The following is a 12,384-nucleotide window of genomic DNA, read 5'->3' as shown; positions in this document are numbered from 1 at the left end:
TTTTTCACTGACTGAGCTAATTTCTCTTCTGCCTGTGGTTTAGAAGCTCTTATAACTTGTTTGGCCTCTCTCTGCCTAATCTTATAAATTTGCCTGTCATCCTCATTTATATATTTTTTTTGATAATTACTAAATGCAATCTTTTTGTTTTTAATGATTTTGGCCACTTCCGCTGAGTACCACAGTGGTCTCTTCCTTTTTTTGCTTCTATTGACAAGCCTAATGCAATTATCTGTTGCCTTCAATAGTGCCACTTTTAAGTAGTCCCATTTCTCCTGGACTCCATTGAAACTGTTACAATCTGATAGGGACTCGTATACCACTAATCTAATTTTAGAAAAGTCAGTTTTTCTAAAATCTAAAACTTTTGTTTTTGTGTGGTGTGACTCAGTAACTGTACTTATAGTAAACCACACTGACTGGTGATCACTAGATCCCAAGCTTTCCCCTACAGTAATATCAGATACCAAATTCCCATTTGTGAATACTAAATCTAAAATGGCCTCCTTCCGGGTTGGCTCCTCAACTACTTGCTGTAGAGATAATCCGAGTAGGGAATTTAGAATATCTGTACTCCTGGCAGAACTAGCTATTTTGGTTTTCCAGTTTACATAAGGAAGATTAAAGTTTCCCATAATTATAACTTCCCCCTTCAATGCCATTTTAGCTATTTCCTTAACTAGAAAATTATCTAATTCTTTGACTTGGCAGGTGGTCTATATATCACACCTACACGAGTTACCTTATGATTATCAAGCTGCAAGGTAACCCAAACTGACTCTAAATTGGTCTTGCTAACTTGTATTAAATTAGATTTTATGCTATCTTTCACATACAGGGCCACCCCTCCCCCTTTGTTGCCTTCTCTGTCTTTCCTATATAGAGAGAACCCCAGTATTGTTATATCCCAGTCATTACTCCCATTGAACCATGTCTCAGTAACAGCCACTAAATCTATATTCTCAGATGCCATTATAGACTCATTGATCTTATTATAAGGTCATTGATCTTATTCCATAAACTGCGAGCATTTGTAGACAAGACTCTGAGCTTGTCATTTCTTAACCTATGTGCTACTGGCATCTTCTGGCATTGTTCCGGGGGGCAGTCGGACTGCTGGATTATCACTCTTTTGCCCCCCTTTCCTAGTTTAAATGCTCCTTAGCAAATACTTTGAACTGTTCACTGAGGACATTCGTTCCCTTGAGAGAAAGATGCAAACCATCTTTCTTGTACAGTTCTTTTCCATTCTAACGAGAGCTAACATGAGACACAAAGCCAAACCCTTGGTTCAGACACAATTCACCAAGCCATACATTGAATTTATTAATGCGCATCTCCCTGTCATGCTGAAGGTTATGCACAGGCAAAACTGTATAGCATTACCAAGAGTGTGAAAAGCTTCCTTCACCTTTGAAACCTCATTGCAAGCCAGATCATTTGTCCCAAGATAGACAATAGCATCCACCTCCCTTTCCTGCTTTGCTTGCCTAACAATATTAAGGATACGTCGTCTATCCCTGCTAGCAGTAGCACCAGGGAGACATCTCACAAAACCATTTTCCTCAAACTTCACACCTCTTATGATAGAATCGCCCACCAACAGCTGCTTACTATCAGTCCTCACCTTATCCTTTTTGTCTTTGGCTGCAGTCTTGCATACTTTAGGCCTGGGAGATGATTGTTCCTTACCCACTTTGCCTGAGCCATCCTCCATGTTGCTCTTGCACTCTGAAAGTGCTGCAAATGAATTATGGAGAGCCATAGACTGTGGGATCTGTCTTCTATCAACAACTCTCCGTCTACCAGAACCTGCAGTAACCCATCTTCCATTTCTAGGGGGCCTTTGTGGCAGTGGCATTGCAACATTCCCAGCCTGAGTTTGTTTAACAGTTAATTTACAAATCTCAGATTTCAAAAATGATATTTCCTGCTGCATTATGGAGAGCTGTCTACAGATCAGACAGCATCCAAACCTTCGAAGAGTTGAACCTGAAAAAAAAAGCACAACAATTCCTGCACAGAACCAGGTCTGCCGTTTTAAAGAGGGGAAAACTTTTAAGCAAACAAATCTTACTTTTTTAGATAGTATCCACCTCCAGATTACCTCCTGAGTATCTCCTGAATATCTCAGATGCACTTATAAATGCTGCACTTGAGAATGCTGCAAGCTATAATTAGGCAAGCTATTACTATGTTTCTATATATACACACAAGTATCCATGATATAATCAGAAAATGTGCTCTGAGAATTGCCCTTTACTGCATTTGTGTCTTTTCCACCAGGTTTCAGTAGCACAAACCTGTTACCTTTTAAATTGACTCGGATCTTTCCTTTGTTCCCCATATTCAATCACTTGCTCTTGTCGTCTGCGCCTTAAGAATATCGCCAGAATCCCCCCTTTTCTCACGGTGGAAACGGCAAAAACTCTTGTTGTTGCCTTGATTAATTCTTGTCTTTACTGCAACACATTATTAATCGGTCTCCCTCTCACTAAACTACCTCCCTTCAGTCTGTCTTAAATGCTGCAGCCAGGCTCATCTATCCATCCACCCACTACACTGATGCTGCTAGCCTGTGTCAGTCACTTCACTGGTTGCCCATCCACGACTACACGAATACACAAATACAGTTCAAACTTCTTACCCACAAAGCTCTCCACAGTGCTGCACCTCCATATATCTCCTCCCTCATCTTCATCTACCACCCTACTCGTGCTCTCTGTTCTGTTAGCCACTTAAGACTAATAACCTCCATAATTCGTACCTCTCACTCCCGTCTTCAAGACTTTTCTAGAGCTGCTCCTACTCTCTGGAATACTCTGCCCCGGAATATTAGGTCAATTCACAACTTCTCCACCTTCAAATGTGCCTTTTCAGGCTGGCTTATCAAACTACCTAAAATGACTTTTCCCAGACTAAACCTCCCCCATCAACTCCGGCCTGAACTCGATCGTCTAACAGTCCCAAACCCGAAGCAGATCGGTCGGCACCACTCCTGTCAGTTCAATAATGGCTTGAATTCTACTTATCACAATCAACTACCTAATGTGCCATCCCCAATTCCTCATAGATTGTAAGCTCTTGCAAGCAGCGCCCTGACTCCTAGTGTTCCAGTTATACAGGTGAAACTCAAAAAATTAGAATCTCATGCAAAAGTCCATTTATTTCAGTAATGCAATTAAAAGGAAAGCCTAAAATTAGAATTTTGTGAAAAGGTTCAATATTCTACGCTCAAAGTGTCACACTCTAGTCAGCTAATTAACCCATACCCCCTGAGCAAAGGGGACCTCAAAATTGTGACTTTGGGGTTTCATAAGCTGTAAACCATAATCATCCAAATTATAACAAATAAGGACTTTTCATCCAGTGTTGCATTCATTTTGACCAAGATCTTGCATTGATGATGGTAGAGTCTGATTGCTGTGCAAAGCCTTCTCCAGCACATCCCAAAGATTCTCAATGGGGTTAAGGTCTGGACACTGTGGTGGCCAATCCATGTGTGAAAATAATGTCTCATGCTCCCTGAACCACGCTTTCACAATTTAAGCCCAATAAATCCTGGCATTGTCATCTTGGAATATGCCCGTGCCATTAGGGAAGAAAAAATCCATTGATGGAATAACCTGGTCGTTCAGTATGTTCAGGTAGTCGGCTGACCTCATTCTTGGAGCACATACTGTTGCTGAACCTAGACCTGACCAACTGCAGCAACCCCAGATCATAGCACTGCCCCCACAGGCTTGTACAGTAGGCACTAGGCATGATGGGTGCATCACTCCATCTGCCTCTCTTCTTACCCTGATGCGTCCATCACTCTGGAACAGGGTAAATCTTGACTTATCAGACCACATGACCTTCTTCAATTGCTCCAGAGTCCAATCTTTATGCTCCCTAGCTAATTGAAGCCTCTTTTTCTGGTTTGCCTCACTGATTAGTGGTTTTCTTACAGCTACACAGCTGTTCAGTCCTAATCCCTTGAGTTCCCTTCACATTGTGCATGTGGAAATGCAATTACTTTCACTATTAAACATAGCCCTGAGTTCTACTGTTGTTTTTCTTTGATTTGATTTCACCAACTGTTTAAGTGATCGCCGATCACGATCATTCAGGATTTTTTCCCGCCACATTTCTTCCTCGAATACGATGGGTCCCCACTGACAGTTCTTAACCCAATTTTAGTAGTTTCTGCAATCTCCTTAGATATTTTCTCTGTTTGATGCATGCCAATGATTTAACCCTTCTCAAACAGACTCAGGGCCGGCCTTAGGTGTTCAGGCGCCCTGTGCGAGCTAACCTTGTGGCGCCCCCCCCCCCCAAAAAAAAAAACACTGCTTGTTGCTGGCATCATGGCATAGGCTGGCTGACTATCCAACCAAGTAGTTACCAGCCCGCACACCCCAAAGGCCGGTGTAATGTTATACTTCCCTACTTCGTGAGATCGCCCTACCCTCGTCACCTCCGGTCGCACCGGACATGACGTGAGGAGGTGTGCAGCGCCACGCAGGCGCACAACGACAGGTTAGGGAAATTTCACAGCAGAGTGCGCATGCGCCAGGAGCCTCGCCGGCGGTTAGGGTAGGGAAAAACTATGGGCCAGTGCGCAGGCGCAGTGATCGGATGGATGTTCTCAGCTGGACACCGGCCGACACTGCGCATGCACCGGGAGCCTCACCAGCGATTAGGGAAGGGAAAAATTACGTACGGGCCAGTGCTTTTTCCCTACCCTAACCGCTGGTGAGGCTCCCAGCGCATGCGCAGTGTCGGCCGGTGTCCAGCTGAGAACATCCATCCGATCACCGCACCTGTGCACTGGCCCATAATTTTTCCCTACCCTAACCGCCGGCGAGGCTCCCAGCGCATGCGCACTCTGCTGTGAAATTTCCCTAACCCGTCGTTGTGCGCAGTGCGCTCCCCCCCAATATAATAAACATTGGTGGCGCAGTGCGCCCCTCCCAACACCCCAGTATGATAAACATTGGTGGCGCAGTGCGCCCCCCCCAACACCCCAGTATAATAAACATTGGTGGCGCAGTGCGCCCCCCCCAATATAATAAACATTGGCGCAGTGCGCCCCCCCAATATAACAAACATGAGCGCAGTGCGCCCCCAATATAACAAACATGAGCGCAGTGCGCCCCCCCAATATAACAAACATGAGCGCAGTGCGCCCCCCAATATAATAAACATTGGTGGTTCAGTGTGCCCCCCCAACACCCCAGTATAATAAACATTAGTGGCGCAGTGCACCCCCCCCATATAATAAACATTGGTGGCGCAGTGGGCAGTGCCAATGAGGGTTAAAAAATAAAAAAATAATTAACTCACCTCCTCCAATTGATCGTCTCCTGTTCTTTCTTCAGAACCTGTCAAAGGACCTGTGTTGACATCACTGTGCTCATCACATGATGCATCACATGATCCATCACCATGGTAATGGGCCATGTGATGAGCTCAGTGACGTCACCACAGGTCCTGAAGAAACAGGAGACCGGCAGCTACGCGATCAACTGGAGGAGGTGAGTTAATTTTTTTTATTATTTTTTAACCCTCATTGGCACTTCCCACTGTGCCACCAATGTTTCTTATACTGGGGTGTTGAGGGGGGGGGGGGGGCGCACTGTGCCACCAACGTTTCAATATACAAATACAGGAGGCGGGTGCCGGAATCAAATAGCCGGCACCCGACCTCTGTGACAGGGAGCTGCGATCAGCGGCAGTTAACCCCTCAGGTACCGCACCTGAAGGGTTAACTCAACTGCAGCTGATCGCAGCTCCCTGTCATAGAGGTCGGGTGCCGGTTATTTGATTCCGGTACCCGCCTCCTGTATTTGTATTACAGGTCAGTTATCTTCATTGGTGGCGCAGTGGCCTCAGCCCCTCCCCTCCTCCTCCCATCTGTCTTCTTATTGGCAGCTGCGGGGGCAGCAGGCAGGTCAGACACAGGGGAGGAGGAACGAATCAGGTCAGACAGGGGAGGGCGAGATGGAGGGGGCGCCCCGAGGGAGAACACAAGTGCAGCCTCGCCTGCCGCATATTACATTGCGAGCTGTCGGCCGCCCAGCGCCCCTGTTGCTATGGCGCCCTGTGCAGCCGCACAGCCCGCACACCCCAAAGGCCGGCCCTGAACAGACTAACATCTTTTCCACGACCATGAGATGTGTCTTTCGACATGGTTGTTTAAGAAATGAGAAGCAACTCATTGCACCAGTTGGGGTTAAATAACTTATTGCCAGCTGAAAGATAATCGCCCCTGCAGTAATTATCCAATAGGAGGCTCATAACTATTTGCTTAGTTAAATCCAGGTGGCGACTTTTTTTTGGGACAGGCAGTGTATCTCGCTTTGCATGTAATGAGTCTCGTATTTTAGTTTCACCTTTTAAGTTGCATTACTGAAATAAATGAACTTTGCACGATATTCAAATTTTTCGAGTTTCACCTGTATATTAGCCAGTTACTTTTGTACATGAACCCTATGAATTTGTAAAGCGCTGCGGAATATGGTGGCGCTGTATAAATAAATATTATTATTATTATTATTATTAAATGATTTTCAAAGCTTCCTCCTTAAGGAGAAAAACAAGGTCATCCAAATTATAAAATATGGCACATAGACAGGCAGGCTTACTTAAGGGAGAAAACTCATTCAAAATTTATTAAACTATCTTGGTGTTTGAGCTGACAAACGACTGCTTCATATCTTCATTTTTCACACATGATCTTGTATTACACAAAAATCTTCAAACAGATATGGAAATATCTTACTCGAAAGCCCAATAAACATCTTCAGACTGATGGTATTGGAGCCTAATCCAAAATGATTAAACGGGTCGGCTACTTTCTGGCTACTGCTGACCAATGTGCATGTACGATGACTACAGCAGATCTCACTTCTGCACCAGCTAGATACCTCCTGTCACTCAGACCTCTTGAACTAACGGCAAAGCTCCAGACCCATAGAAGGGCTTGTCTCCTTCCACCAAGCAGGGCAACATAACTAAAAGGTGTTCCTATTTCAGCTCTTGGATTACAAATATCACATAGAAAAAGTGCACTAACATTAACAATGGACATTGACCAGCAAATTAACCCATTTGCAGTAGTCCTCTTGGGTACTGCACTGATACAGTACAGCCCATACACCTTTGTTAGCTGTTGATCGCTCATTTACACCCCCATACACCAGTACTTGGCCAGGCCAAGCGTGTATGTGCTTTCAGTGGGAATAAGGGCTCATGAACACGGCCTCTGCTGTTTTTGTGGTCCCAAAATTGAGCATCCACAAAACACGGATACTGGCCGCGTGTGTTCCGCATTTTACGGAATGGAACGTCCTGCCCTCTATAGTACTGTTGTTGTCTGTAAAACGGGTGTGCTATCCGCATCTTTTGCGGCCTCACTGAAGTGAATAGGTCCGGATCCGCCCCGCAAAAAATGCAGACCAAAAATACGTTTGCGTACATGAGCCCTCAAGGACAAACTCACTGATGAAGCCTCTGGCAGCAGTTTATCTCCCAGAAGAACAAAAGGATCAAGTATTCAAATTCAATGTTGAAATTCAATAGTCCTTCACGAATAAGGTTGGTGAAGTTTTTGAAGCACCCCAGTAAAAAAGCGATCTGCTGCTCGCTGGTGGAGGAGACTGCTGCATTTATATGCAGCAATCTCCTCCAGAGTATGGGGAAGAGCGATCACTAATGCCATCACTCTTCCCCATACTGACTTGTTTGCCGACAGCAGATTGTGCTTACATAGCATGATAGAATGCCGGCAAATGATGATTTTTGCGTACGCACAAAGGATCAGATTGCCCAGTGAACAAGCAATTCGCTCATTCATTGGGTAATTGATGGTACAATTGCAACGCCAGATAATCACTAACAAGCGTTCCTACAAACACTCGTTAGTGATTATTTTTAAGATTCTTGACCCATGTATAAGGCCCTTAATGTGTATAGTTTCTCAAGATTGCTTTAAAGAGTTAAAAATAAAGGCAACTTGCTACAAAAATCTACAAACTGTCATAACAAAATCATGAGTTCTCAGAAAGTTTTTTTTTTTTTTGTATGAACCTTGTGCCCTTTCCTCGCTGTGTAACACTACATTTTAGGTCTATAAAGTCAAGCGTTAGCATGCATTCTTCCTTCAGAATAACCTTGGCTCCAGAAAGACTGCCCTAACCAAATATGTTGTCTGTAGCAACAGACCAGACTCCAGATTTTACATATAATTCATTGTAATCCTGTCTGTGATGTAAATGAGGTGACTACTGATCTGTACAGAATAGGAAGTGCTTGCCTCTGGCAACTGCAGGATTTTTTTTTTTTTTACGATAGGTACAATGACACCGTAAGTGTGAATTCACAAACGGCCAATTTGCTGCATTAAATTTTCTGCAACTAAAAATCCATTCCATTCATCTGAATAGGGTTGTTTCTGCAGCATGTGCACGGCTTTTTACAGTGGCGGACTAGCCAGAGACCCTTTTGCCACTTTAAGTTTCCAGTCTGTACCTGCGGTATGCACATGGCCGGTATCAGTACTTTGCAGATCTGTGTTTTGCGGTCCGCAAATTGTGGATCCGCAAAAAACGGATGGCGTCCGTGTGCTGTCTGCAATTTTCGGAACGGCGCGGACAGCCATTAATATAACTGCCTATTCTTGTCCGCAAAATGGACAAGAATAGGACAGGTTATATATTTTTTTGCGAACCATGGAACGGAGCAACGGATGTGGACAGCACACGGAGTGCTGTCCACAGCTTTTGCAGCCCCATTGAAGTGAATGGGTCCGCATCCAAGCCGCAAATACTGCGGCTCAGATGCGGACCAAAACAACGGTCGTGTGCATGAGGCCTAAGGCTAGGGCTACATGGAGATGTGTGTCGAGCGAAAAAGTGTGCAACCACATTGCGACACATAGGACGCAGTATACATGTCACACAACATTTTTCATAACGATTGTCAATGGTGTCGCAAGGCGACATGCTGCAACTGCGACACGACAGTCGTACAAAAATGCAACTTGCGTTCAGGATGCGTTCAGTGAAACTCGCACCATTTTGCAAGCAAGTTCAGGCAGTTTTGTCTGTGATTGAGTTCAGTTGTTCAGTTTTGTCCGCACAAGTGCAATGTGTTTTGATGCATTTTTCACGCGCGTGATCAAAACTGAAGGAACATCTCTTAGCAACCATCAGTGAAAAACGCATTACATCCGCACTTGCTTCCGGATGCAGACCGTTTTTCACTGAAGCCCCATTCACTTCTATGGGGCCAGGGCTGCGTGAAAAACGCTGAATATAGAACATGCTGCGTTTTTCACGCAACGCAGACCCATCATGTACACAAACCCATTGAAATGAATGGGTCAGGATTCAGTGCGGGTGCTATGCGTTCACTTCACGCATCGCACCCACTAGGAAAACTCGCTCGTGTGAAAGGGGCCTTATTGTTTCAAACAACTCAAGTTTAATTTCTTAAACACAGCTTCTCACACGGTTGCCAAGCAGTCAAAAATACACGCAATGATTTACACCTGTCTTGTGGGTGTAAAAATGATATTTGCTCTTGCACTTTATGATAACTCAACTTACATCTGCTCAGAAGAAATGTGACTGATAAAAAATAATAATTTTAGTATTTGTGATATGGAAAATAAAGACACACACTGCGACAAAAATTAAAGGGACATTATGGAGGTCATTTATCAAACTGGTGTAAAGTAGAACTGGCTTAGTTGCCCATAGCAACCAATCAGATTAGTCCTTTCATTAAAGGTGGAATCTGGTTGCTATGGGCAACTAAGACCCCCGATATCTATTAATAAGAAATGGAAACCAATTTATCAGCCATAGTGAGAGGGGTCTATCTACTCCATAATTATCCAAAATGGCTGAAGTTTAACAAGCTGGCAGCATAAAGATAGCTCGACTAGTTTCCCAGTGAAGAAAGAGCAATGGGAAAGTCTGACTTAAAGGGGTTCTCTGGGAATTAAGAAAATAAGATTACTGAAAATACTTAAAGGGGTTCTGCAGGTTTTTTTTTTACTGATGATCTATCCTCTGGATAGATCATCAGCATCTGATTGGCGGGGGTCCTGTTTACCGCAGGCCCAGTGACGTCACGACTAGTATCAATGGCCTGGGCAGGGCTAACCCCTTTAAATATTACTATACAAATGTATTCCCAAATACCCTTCATTAGTTATAATAGCTCGTTTTCTCTGGAAAGCAATCATCAGGGGAAATAAAATGTCTGCCATCCTATTAGTACACACAAAACCTGTCCTAATGACACGAGTCCTTAGGGGCCCTCAAGCCCACCACCTGACACCGGCGCCGACCCGCAACTAGCGGCAGGTCACAGGGAGCTGAATGCTTCCATTGTGGAAGCGTTCATCTCCATAGTCATCTGTATCGCTGTCCCCAGGACAGCGATACAGATGGCTGTGCTGTGGGGCAGGGGAGGGAGAGGCGTCTCTCTTCCCTGTTCCTCTGATAGACTGCTGGCACAAGGCCCACAGACTATCAGGCCGGTGCAGGCGGCACCATGACGTCATCGCTCCGCCTGAGCCGTACAGCGTGGGACACAGGCCGGAAGAGGCCTGCATCTCATCGCTGTGTGATGGAGGTAAGTATAAGTGTTTTTTTTTTATTTATACCGGACTATCTGTTACTGGCACATGGGGGTGGGGGGTGGGTTTGGCACTTGATACTGGCACATGGGGGGTTTGGCACTTGATACTGGCACATGGGGGGTTGGCATTTGATACTGGCAATTGGGGGGGTTTGGCACTTGATACTGGCACATGGGGGGGTTTGGCACTTGATACTGGCACATGGAGGGGGTTTGGCACTTGATACTGGCACATGGGGGGTTGGCACTTGATACTGGCACATCGGGGGGTTTGGCACTTGAGACTGGCATATGGGGGTTGGCACTTGATACTGGCACATGGGGGGGTTGGTACTTGTTACTGGCACATGGGGGTTTGGCACTTGTTACTGGCACATGGGGGGCATGGAGAGGCACTTGCTACTGGCACATGGGGGGCATGGAGAGGCACTTGTTAGTGGCACATGGGGGGAAGAAAAGGCACTTGTTACTGGCACATGGGGAGTGGAAGAGAGGCACTAGATACTGGCACATTATTATGGGGCACTCTGAGGCCACAAAGAAGGGGTATTTTATATGGGGGGCTCTGTGTGGTACTAGTATTATCTGTTTGTGCAGTATAGTATTGGGGATCACAGTAGCACAGTATTGGGGGTAGTAGGATGATTTGTCCAGAAGATGGGAGGATGATGGAAAGGTAGTAAGCTAAGATTTATTTTTTTTGTTGTCAAACTGCAGAGACGGAAAATGGGAACAAAATGGTGGTCTGGTCTGAAGGTCTGAAAGGAGAAGACGAAGACAGAGAACATCTACATCAAATGAGACGTCACTGGATGTAAGAGGTATGGGGCGCTGTATTTCTGTAGTGATGGGGGGACGTTAAAGTCAGCGTCATGTGGGGGGGGACCTTATTGTTTTTTGCCCCAGGGCCCCATTTCACCTAGAACCGGCCCTGCCCAAACCAAAACCCGGCCTGGAACGTAGGGAGAAGTCACCCACCCTGCACTTTGGCTGCTCCCAGTAAGAGCCGGCCCGGATCGGCTCTAAATAACAAATAGTGTCAGTCAGCACTAACTACCGCTGACACTTAAAATTACCGACTCTTACCTCAACGAGGCCAGAAATCTCAGTGACACATACCTTTTGTCAATGACGGACCCTTGCGCCTTCCTACAACCCCTAGGTGGTGCTGGCACCACATATATATATACATATATATATATATATATATATATCTTAAAGTGTGCCAAGGCAAGGGAAGAAGGAAGGAAGTTAGCTGGGAGAAGGGAGGAAGTTGATGGAGGAGCAGAAAAGCATAAGTCCAGTATATAGCTGCCACTTTACCCCCTTGGCCCTGGCCAAGCTGAGGGAGTGTGGACAAATTCCTTACAGCTACCTAGCATAGACCAGAGAGTGAATGTATGGAATAGAGAAAGTCTAGGGGAGATAGAAGCAGCATTAGCTTATGGACTCCACAGCACCAGTGACTAGGAGAAGCCTAAAAGCACCTGGACACAGCCAGACGACTAGGCGCAAGGTTGTCCATTACCACATACCTCTATGGACATTGTGGACAAGAGTTTATGATAGCATCCTGTACAAATAATGGAGCAGAGGATTTTGCCTGCCGTTAGGAAGACCATCCTGTGGATTGCTAATTACAAGTAAGAAGTTATTTTATCCAGTACCTGGCTGCTGGAGTGTAGACATAGTGTAGACAGATATATGAAGGAATCTCTCCCACCTGTTAGAAAGGAAACTGTGCAAGCT

Source organism: Bufo gargarizans, chromosome 6, assembly GCF_014858855.1.
Source record: "Bufo gargarizans isolate SCDJY-AF-19 chromosome 6, ASM1485885v1, whole genome shotgun sequence".
Taxonomy (NCBI): Eukaryota; Metazoa; Chordata; class Amphibia; order Anura; family Bufonidae; genus Bufo; species Bufo gargarizans.
Note: the sequence above shows the minus strand (reverse complement) of the source record.